The sequence below is a fragment of the Monodon monoceros genome, unplaced genomic scaffold (assembly GCF_005190385.1).
Source record: "Monodon monoceros isolate NGI ecotype Baffin Bay Population unplaced genomic scaffold, NGI_Narwhal_1 Super_Scaffold_19, whole genome shotgun sequence".
In the NCBI taxonomy this organism is placed as follows: domain Eukaryota; kingdom Metazoa; phylum Chordata; class Mammalia; order Artiodactyla; family Monodontidae; genus Monodon; species Monodon monoceros.
Window position 1 is genome coordinate 77926374 of NW_021703775.1, and position 10148 is coordinate 77936521.

Genomic DNA, 10148 nt, shown 5'->3' on the forward strand with positions numbered 1-10148 from the left:
AATAAAAAAGAACCAAGATAGCTTGCCCTATTAGACTTAGGACTTTATAAACTATGGTAATTAAAACATCAAGGCAGAGGCTTAGAAGTTGACAGGTAAAGGGAATCAATTAGAGAGACAAGAAAGTCATTCAGGAACATGCGGAAATCAGTACCTGGTGTGCATGCCATACAAATCCTGTGCGATGACGGACTCTTCGATAAAAGGTATAGTGACGCAGTTAGCTTTCCTTATGGAAAATACAATCTAAAGCAATACTTCACATCATACAAAAAATAAATTGCAAGTGCATGAAATATCTAATTTATAAAGTCAAACTTGTAGGGAATTCCCTGGTGGTCCAGTGGTTAGGACTCTGCACTTCCACTGCAGGGGGCACGGGTTCAATCCCTGCTCAGGGAACTAAGATCCTACAGCCATGTGGCATAACCAAAAAGAAAATAAAAAAATTAAAAAAATAAATTGTGGAAAATAAATAAATAAAATAAAACTTGTAATACACGTAAAAAATGTAGAAGAAATGTCTTTAGGACATCTAAAAATGTAAGCATTTCTTAAATAAGACAGATTAAAAAACAGAAAAGATCAATTCTGATTATATCAGAGTTTTAAATTTCTGTAATATAAAGATACCATATACAAAGTTTGAAAAGGGCCACATTTGGAGAGAATATTTCCATTAAACATAAAAATCAATATTTAAAAGAAATATAATTCAACAGAAAAAAATGAACAAAAGAGTTAATTGAATGAACAGACAATCCCAGAGGCACAGCCAATAAATATATAAAAACATGTAACCTCGCAGGAAAGTGAGACAAGGAGAGGCGTATGCACAGGTATCAGATGATTGGCAAAACTCGATAAGTCTGATATTACAAAGTGTTAGCCAAGATGAGGGCAAACCAAAGCTTTCATACTCTCTGTAGTATGAATATTAATTTATAAAATGAATTGAGAGAGCAATTAGAAACCTAGTGAAACTGAAATGAACATATCCTACTACATAGCAATCCTGGTCCTTGGTTTACGCTATAGAAAATTTCACATACTAAGAGAGTAGAACTTTAGCATTTACACCACCGAAAGAATAAATAATAATTATATGAGGTGATGGACGTGCTAAATCAAATAATTAACTGTGGAGTGACATATACAACATGACAGCATTAAGGCAAATTAAGAGGGGATAAAAAGCACACCTAAAAAGTGGTGTGAAAGGGTACACCCAAATCAAGATAGAAGCTTCCTTTGGAGAGGGAGACTTAATAATCCAATTTGGTAACAAAGGAAGTTCCCCCTCAGGCATTGTATGACTGGAGCTTACATGATAAAATATTTTTATTAATTCTTGTTGTTGGGTATTGGCATTTCCTTCTGAATTTTTTTTTTAACTCTTCAAAATTAAAACACACACAGAGCTCTCAGTGACCGCTAAAGAATGGAAGAAAATGGCTCTTGAAAAGTTTATTAACAGAGAACCAAGAAATGGAACAGTTAATGGAGTAAACCTGTGGGAGACAGAGTCAAGGGATAATTTTTTTTGTTTTTCAGATATAAAATGCTAAAGGATGCTCCTAAGACATTGGGAAAGATTCACTAGAGAAGCTAAGACTTTTTTTTTTAATTGAAATATAGTTGATTTACAATGTGTTAGTTTTAGGTGTACAGCAAAGTGATTCTGTTTTATATATATATGTATTGTGGAGTCATTAAAAGGTAGAGAGATGCTTTCTCCATTGAAAATAGAAAAAAACGATGGTGCAAGTTTATACAGGACTGGTGGTGTGAAGACCATTAGTCCTCCCCAATCCGGGTGGCTGTTTCTCCCAATAGATTTGGGGAAGTCAGCTGGAGTAGTGTCTTCTAATCACCACTGGAGGCCAGAAGTTGCCCAGTTCTGCTGTCATTATGACTGAAGGCCAGTCTTGGTAGGAGATATGAGTCTGCAAAGACACTGGGTTGATGTGTAGTGTATTGTGGTGGGTAAAGAAGAAAGCTTCACACAAAGACAGTGCAGACCTTAAGCCGCATGCTACCCCAGGGGGTCAGGTTTTATCCATGCGTGCAGGTGCTTTTTGGCTTCTTGTGTTGTAACTACTCCCACGTCCAAATCTGTTCCTTTGGCAAAAGATTCCTAAACGGAGAGTTTGGAACATCTGCAGCAACCATTGGTACAAGGAAAGTGCAACTTCCTTTCCCCTTTCTCAGAAACTTATTTCAAAAAGAATGTTAATGGAACACATAAGCAGCTTGGAAGTAGTGAATGGAGGCATGTCATAGTTTTAAAATTTTTGATCCTAGACACCTACACCTGAGAGAGGAATACTAGCTGTCACCTAGTATATATTAAGAGGGCACCCATACCAGAAAAGATACAGCGACTCGCATCTGATGACTTTAATTTTCGGTCTGAAATGTGAAGCTAGGCCACCAGCTGAGGGTGAGGAAGAGACGGTTTGAGAAGAGAATTAGCTTTGAGATAGTCATTTTGGACCATGATAAAAAGAAATATTAGAGACACATGGAAGGACTCCTAGGCAACTCTCCTTTCAACTTAATGATCATGTAGGGAAAATAAAACTTGTTAGCACATGTGTGTGATTTTCCTCAGCCAGAGTCAGCTGCTCAGGTGCAGATCTCAAAGATATGGATCAAAATTTTCATCCAGGATGAGTAAAAGAGAGGAAGATAAAGACCAAGAAAATGACAGAATTTTTAAGAGATTAATAATAATGATAATGAAACAAGCAATTCATGACCAAACAGCTGAAAAGTGGGAGATTCATTAGCAGTGAGAAAGTGATGGCGCCATTGGCTTGAATCCCTGATGAGGTTAAAAAAAAAAAAAGCACAGGGATAAGTGGGGGTTCTTAAAGGCAAGAATAATAGGAATTTATAGATGGAAATTACGATGTTTACTGTTGGGCTTCCCTGGTGGCGCAGTGGTTGAGAGTCTGCCTGCCGATGCAGGGGACACGGGTTCGTGCCCCGGTCCAGGAAGATCCCACATGCCGCGGAGCAGCTGGGCCCGTGAGTCATGGCCACTGAGCCTGCGGGTCTGGAGCCTGTGATCCACAATGGGAGAGGCCACAGCAGTGAGAGGCCCGCGTACCGCAAAAAAAAAAAAAAAAAAGATGTTTACTGTTATAATTTTGGAAGTTATCTAGTCTTAGGTGATGATAAATTCTGGAATAAAACTTATGACTCGGGTGCAAATAAATTACTGGAGTTGAAGAGATAAACTGAGAGACCGTTGGATGATTAATTCATGTAGATGCTGAGGTCCCTGACCACAGGAATTGAGACAGAAAGACTATGGTCCTAGAGGTAAAAAGAAATGAAGAAAAGACAAGTTCCTTCATAGAAGACAGAAACCAGGGGGAAAGAAGAGGTCCTACCTTGATGATAAGAGCTTCAAAAGAGGAGGAGATATGTCCACACCCCCCAAAAGAAGGAAGGATGTAAATGATCTGAAACTAGCAAAGAGGAGCAAGTGGACACCTAACCAAACCCCTGGCCCTCAGATGAGACGTGAACAAGACCACAGAAACCCACAATCCACTTAATTTTGAAAGAGCCGCAAAGAAAGTAATGTCCTCATGGGCAGCCTTAGTTTACTTCAGTCAAAGTAGTAGAAGGAATGTTCAGAAAGAGGTTCTGAGTATAAGAACACTGACAGAGAACAGTCCAGAAGTTGCAGAGTGCCCGATGGAAGATTTGGAGAGGGAAGAAAAGAGTGGAAAATTGCATCAGATGAGGGGATGTATACAGGGCAGTAAGGGAGGAGGGCAAAGGTAGTAATTGCTGCCTAGGGGCAAGGACTTCAACACAAACACAATCAAAATCCCAGTAAGTTATTGTGTGGATATTGACAAACTGTCTCTAAAGTTTATATGGAGAGGCAGAAGACCCAGCCTAACCAACACAAGATTGAAGGAGAAGAACAAAGTTGGAGGGCTGACACTACCCAAGTACTATAGCCTTATTATAAAGCTACAGTAATCAAGAGTGCGGTATCGGTGAAAGAATAAACAAACAGATAAATGGAACAAAATAGCCCAGAAATAGACGTTCACAACTATAGTCAACTGATCTTTGACAGAGGAGCAAAGGCAATTCAGTGGAGAAAAGACGGTCTCCAAATGACACTGGAACTGGACATCCACATGCAAAAAAGTGAACGTATACACAGATCTTACATCTTTCACAAAAATGTACTCAAAATGGATCATAGACTTGCATGTAAAATGTAAAACTATACAACTCCTAGAAGATAATATAGGAGAAAATCTAGATGACCTCGGCATTGGCAGTGACTTCCTAGATACAACAAAAACATGATAAGTAAAAGAAGAGAATGGTAAGTTGGATTTTATTAAAATTTGAAACTTCTGCTCTGCAAAAAACACTGTTAATAGGATGAAAAGACAAGCTACAGGCTGGAAGAAAACTGATCTAAACATTACACATATTCATGAGAGGTAACCACAACTGGTTAACCACACCGGGTGATAGATACATACCTAAACAAAGTATGGTAAAATGTTTGGAGCTTGGCGGGAAACAAGACCTACAGCGACAACAAAAAGATAGCATGCAAATGCAAACAGAAAAGGAGCAGCAGTTTCAACACTAATATTAGGAATCATGAAAAATAAATCTCCACTTTATAATTATTAACAGGACAATCAGAAATTATGACTTCATGTTTGCGTATGTTAAGCAATAAAGGGTAATAATGTATTAAGCAAAAATATGATAAAAATACAACATGAATGGGAATATTTAACACACTTTTTTCATTGTTTACAGATTAAATAGACCAATCATGCATAGATATAGAGTAGGGGTTGGAAAATATTTTCTGTAAAGGGCCAGATAGTAAATACTTTTAGACTTTGTGGCTATATGGTCTCCACTGAAACTGCTCAGCTCTGCTGCTGTTGTATGAAGGCACCCATAGACAATGTGTAAACAAATTGGCATGACTGTGATCTAAGAAACTATTTATAACACAGCTGCCAGCTGCATTTGGCCAGCGGCAGTACTTTGCCAACCCCTGGTATAAACTATCTGAATAACAATAAAAATACCCATCTCAAGTATGCCTATTTGTTTTTATACACATGTGCACACACATAAAACTCTATACCCTTTACATCGAGACTGCATCCTCTTTTCAAACACTATCATTCACCTACCGCATTCTAAAGAATAATTGTTTAGAAAGGATCAGATTTGTTCAGCGCAATTTAATAACCACACAAATAGCAAAAGTATAAATTTTGAAAAGCAACCAATTATTTTTAAAAAGCTTTCTCTTGACCACTCTTGAACCAAGCAAGTTCATGTATCTAGTGCAGGATATCTAGTAAATAATGTCAATGATATCACTGTAGTTCAAATTGTATAGATCGTATCAGCACTGAATATCTAAGCTATGAGATAAAGCTAAGAATGTTCTAGGAAAAAAAAAAAGAAAAAATGAAGCTTTAAATGGTTTCATTTTTAATCATGAAAGAGTAAAACTGGAATAATTTCACTGAGTTCATTACTATATACAAATAACTTGCCTGGGCAGATCCTACATAATAGCTGCAGAATAAGCAAACCAAGGAAGCAGCACCATGACAAAATTATTTTAGTTTGTGTGAAGAAATCTATTTCTGCAGGAGTCTGCTGTGTTTCTCATGACTGCGTGCTAAAAAGTGCAGGACTTCACCTCATTACAACAGAACTCCCATCCTGAGACACCTGCTGAGGGATTCAATGACGATTTATGTATGTGCTGAGGAGAATCATGGAAGCTATCAACATGATCAACATAGATTTCTATTTGAAATAGAGCAGACAAGCAAAAACCACCAGATACATGAAGAAAATTGGCCACTCTAAAGAAGATTACCTAACTGAGGAATCATAGTAAATACTGTCTAATAAACAAGAATTTGAGATACAGGGAAATCACAATGGGAGATAGACAGATAGACAGGCAGACAAATGGATTTGAGGTGCTAATAAAGTATTAATAAAACTGGCTTCTTTTGGCAAAGGAGAAATTAAAAAGTATATCAAAAATTAAAATTAAAAAAATTAAGTAGTGAATATCATAATGGACAGAATTGCATACTGAATTAATGAAAAGAGAGCCAAAATTCTCCCCAAATTCAAAGAACAAAGATAGAGAAATAAAACTTATGGGAGATATAACCAGAAAAAAAAAATTGAAAACAACTCTGAATTCTGGGGGGAGGATTGTGAGTCAAAAATTTTATTGTAAACTAAATTATTATTATTAAGGAAAAAAATTTTAAGACATGTAAAACCTCAGAAGAATATATTCACAAATCTTTCTGAAAAAATTTATTTCATGTTAGTACCTGACTAGAAAAATCAATAATATATGTAGTTGTAGTCTAGTTTAGCAGTCTTGGGGGAGACTGCAAGGACAGAGGGGAAAGGGAAAGTAAGATTCCTCTATCCCATCAACCTGATAGCTCCATGGGATTGAGGTCACGCTCAGGGTGACTAGCTTAAGGCAGTAACTGGCAGAAGAGAAGGGTAGCACCTCATGGAGCTGAAAAGAGAATGAAGAACTATTCCAAAAATGGAAGCAAATACAAAGAGCTCGAGAGAGATAGCAAAATCATAACATTAGTTTACTCCAATGAAAGAGAGGCACGCTTTTATAAAGAAGAGAGGGAGAACCAGACACTTTAAAGATGATGGATGGATGAATTGATGGGTGAGTGGGTGAATGCATAATCCAATAGATATGCATACATGAACATCAACAGAAAACATTCTGGATCCAAAAATTAGGTATGATTTATGGGGATTTTCCTTTTTTCCTTTTAAGTCTTTCTATTGCTGTAAAGTGGTATAATAAGCACCTATTTCTTTCATTATAAGAGAAAAAATCTTTATAGATTTAAAATAGAACATTAATACTTTATCTAACTTAGCATATTTTAAAAATTACATTAAAAGTCCTCCCCATCATCAACTTGAAAAGAACATCTATAGAAAACCTACAGCTAAATCACACTTAATGGTGAGAAACTAGAAGGTTTCCCACTAAGATAAGGAACAAGGAAAGAATGTCTCTTCTCACCACTCTTTTTCAACATTATACCAAATGTCCTAGCTAATACAATGAGACAAGGAAAGGAAATGAGAGGTACACAGACTGGGTAGGAAGAAATAAAACTGTCTTTGTTCACAAACGACATGACTCTATATAGAAAATCCAAAAGAATCAGCAAAAAAACCCTCCTGAAATAAGCAATTATAAAAAGGTTGCGGGATACAAGGTTAATATACGAAAGTTAATTGCTTTCCTATACGCCAGCAATGAGCAAGTGGAATTTGAAATTAAAACCACAATACCATTTACATTAACACACCAAAAAATGAAATATTTAGGTAAACCCAAACATAACAAAATATGTACAACAAATATTTGAAGTAAACTACAAGTCTCTGATTAAAGGAATCAAAGAAGAACTGAATGAATGGAGAGATGTTCCATTTTCATGGATAGGAAGACAATATGCTCAAGATAGTATTTTTTTTTTCTAACTTAATCTATAGACTCAACACAAACCCAGTCAAAAACTCAGTAAGTTATTTTGTGGATATTGACAAACTGACTTCTAAAGTTTATATGTAAGCACACACACACACACACACACAAAACCCCAAAAAACAAAAACAAAACAGAATAGCCAGCACAATATTGAAGAACAAAGTTGAAGGACTGACACTACTCCATTTCAAGCCTATTTCAAAGCTACAACAATCAAGAGTGTGGTATTGGTGAAAGAATAGACAAATTAATGGAACAGAATAGAGAGTTCAGAAATAGACATACATAAATACAGTTAGCTGATCTCTGACAAAGGAGCAGAGGCAATACAATACAGCAAGATAATCTTTTCAATAAGTGGTGCTGGAACAAGTTGATATCCACGTGCAAAAAAAAAAAAAATCTAAAGACAGAACTTTATACCCTTCATAAAAATTAACTCAAAATGGATCACAGACCTAAACAAAAAACATAAAACTATAAAACTCCTAGAATACAACACTAGAGAAAATCTAGATGGCCTTGGATATGAAAATGACTTTTTAGATACAACACAAAAGGCATAATCCAGGAAGAAAATGATTGATAATATGGACTTCCCTGAAATTAAAATCTTCTGCAGTGCAAAAGTACTGTCAAAAGAATGAGAAGACAAGCCACAGGACAGGGAGAAAATATTTCCAAAAGACATCTGATAAAAACTGCTGTCTAAATTACACAAAGACCTCTTAAAACTCAACAATATGAAAGCAAACAGCCCAATTAAAAACGGTCCAATGATCTTAACAAACACCTCATCAGAAAAGACACACAGAGGACAAATAAGCATATAAAAAGATGCCCCATATCATTTGTCATCAGGGAAATGCAAATTAAAACAATGAGATAGCACTACATACCTATTAAAACGGCCAAAATCTGAAACACTGACAATGTCAAACGTGGGCAAAGACCTGTAGCAGCAGGAACCCTCTCTCATTGCTGGTGGGAATGCAAAATGGTACAGCCACTTTGGAAGACAGTTTTTCAGTTTTTTACAAAACTAAACATACTCTTACCATACAATCCAACAATTGGTCTCCCTGGTATTTACCCAAATGGATTGAAAACTTAAGTCCACCAAAAACCTGCACACTAATGTTTATAGCAGCTTTATTCATAATTGCCAAAACTTGGAAGCAACCAAGGTGTCTTTCAGTCATTTAATGGATAAACTGTGGTACACCAGACAATGAAGTATTATTTGATACTCAAAAGAAATGAACAATCAAGCTATGAAAAAACACGGAGGAAACTTAGGTGCTTATTACTAAATGAAAGAAGCCAATCTGAAAAGGATACTGTATCATTCCAACTATATGACCTTCTGGAAAACAAAACAAAACAGAGACAATAAAAGGATCAGAGATTGTCAGAGGTTGGAGGGGGGCGGAGTGGGGAGAGGAATGTACAGGTGGAACACAGGACTTTTAGGGCAGTGAAATTACCTTGTATGATATTATAATGGTGAATAAATGTTATATTATTTGTCCAACCCACAGGATGTACAAAAGCAATAGTGAACCCTGATGTAAACTAGGAAATCTGGTTGATTATGATGTGTCATGTAGTTTCATCAAAGGCACTACTCTGATGGGGGATACTGATGATGGGCGAGCCTGTGCGTTTGTAGGGACAGGAGGTATACGAGAAATCTCTGTACCTTCTACTCAATTTTGCTGGGAACCTATTAAAACTGCTTTAAAAAATAGTCGATTAAAAAGAAATCTTCCCCATCAGATAACTCATTCATGACTTGAAAAAGAGTTAATCACACAAAATTATGGTTAAAAAAATAAAACTCTTGTTTACGTTCCAGTTCAAAATAGTTATATGGCCAGACCAGTATGTACCAAATCCCTAAATCCAAAGCATCTTTATTGGGAAGAATCTTCCTTCACTTCATGTCCATTCTCCAACTACTTATTTCACTTTTATTTATTTATTTAATTTTTGGAGAGAACTGACAAGCAAAACTCTACTCATCACTCTGAAGATTTACTTCAAAGGCTTACAGCAATTTACCCCATGCCAACTCAAGCAAACAATTACTCCAAAATTGGTAGAAAATCCATTTTTTCTGAATGTGCAACTTTTTCTCTATTTACAAGTTCAAATAATTAGTAAAGCAACTCAGAATTGAATTAATCAAAGTATAATAAAGTAAATTGAGTATTCTCTGATTTCAGGGTACACCTAATGTTTTTTCATAATTTTAAATATATAAATAAAGTACCACAATTACAAAGAGAATGAAAGCAGAATCAGTCTCAATTATAGTGAAAGGTATTATTTTTGTAATTTAATATAATAAACACCATATTGCTTAGAAAATTGTGCTCAGGACACCCAACTGAAGGTCAGATCAATGTCAGTGGAAAGGAGTTTCGTCTTATTTTCACTTTCCTTCTTCCTAATGACAGTAACTCACATGCGCAGTCTTCAAAATGAACACCTGTCTCCCTCACAGCCCTCCCACCGCTGCTCTGTAGGGACATTCTGCATGACAGGCTCTCTT

General features: G+C 36.1%; 1 non-coding gene across 1 annotated transcript; it reads left to right on the top strand.

The window, feature by feature from the left end:
* Nucleotides 1-329: 329 nt before the first annotated feature.
* TRNAG-UCC lies at nt 330-402 on the top strand. Its single transcript has one exon. It is a non-coding gene; the product is annotated as a tRNA-Gly (tRNA).
* The last annotated feature ends 9746 nt before the right edge of the window (nt 403-10148 follow it).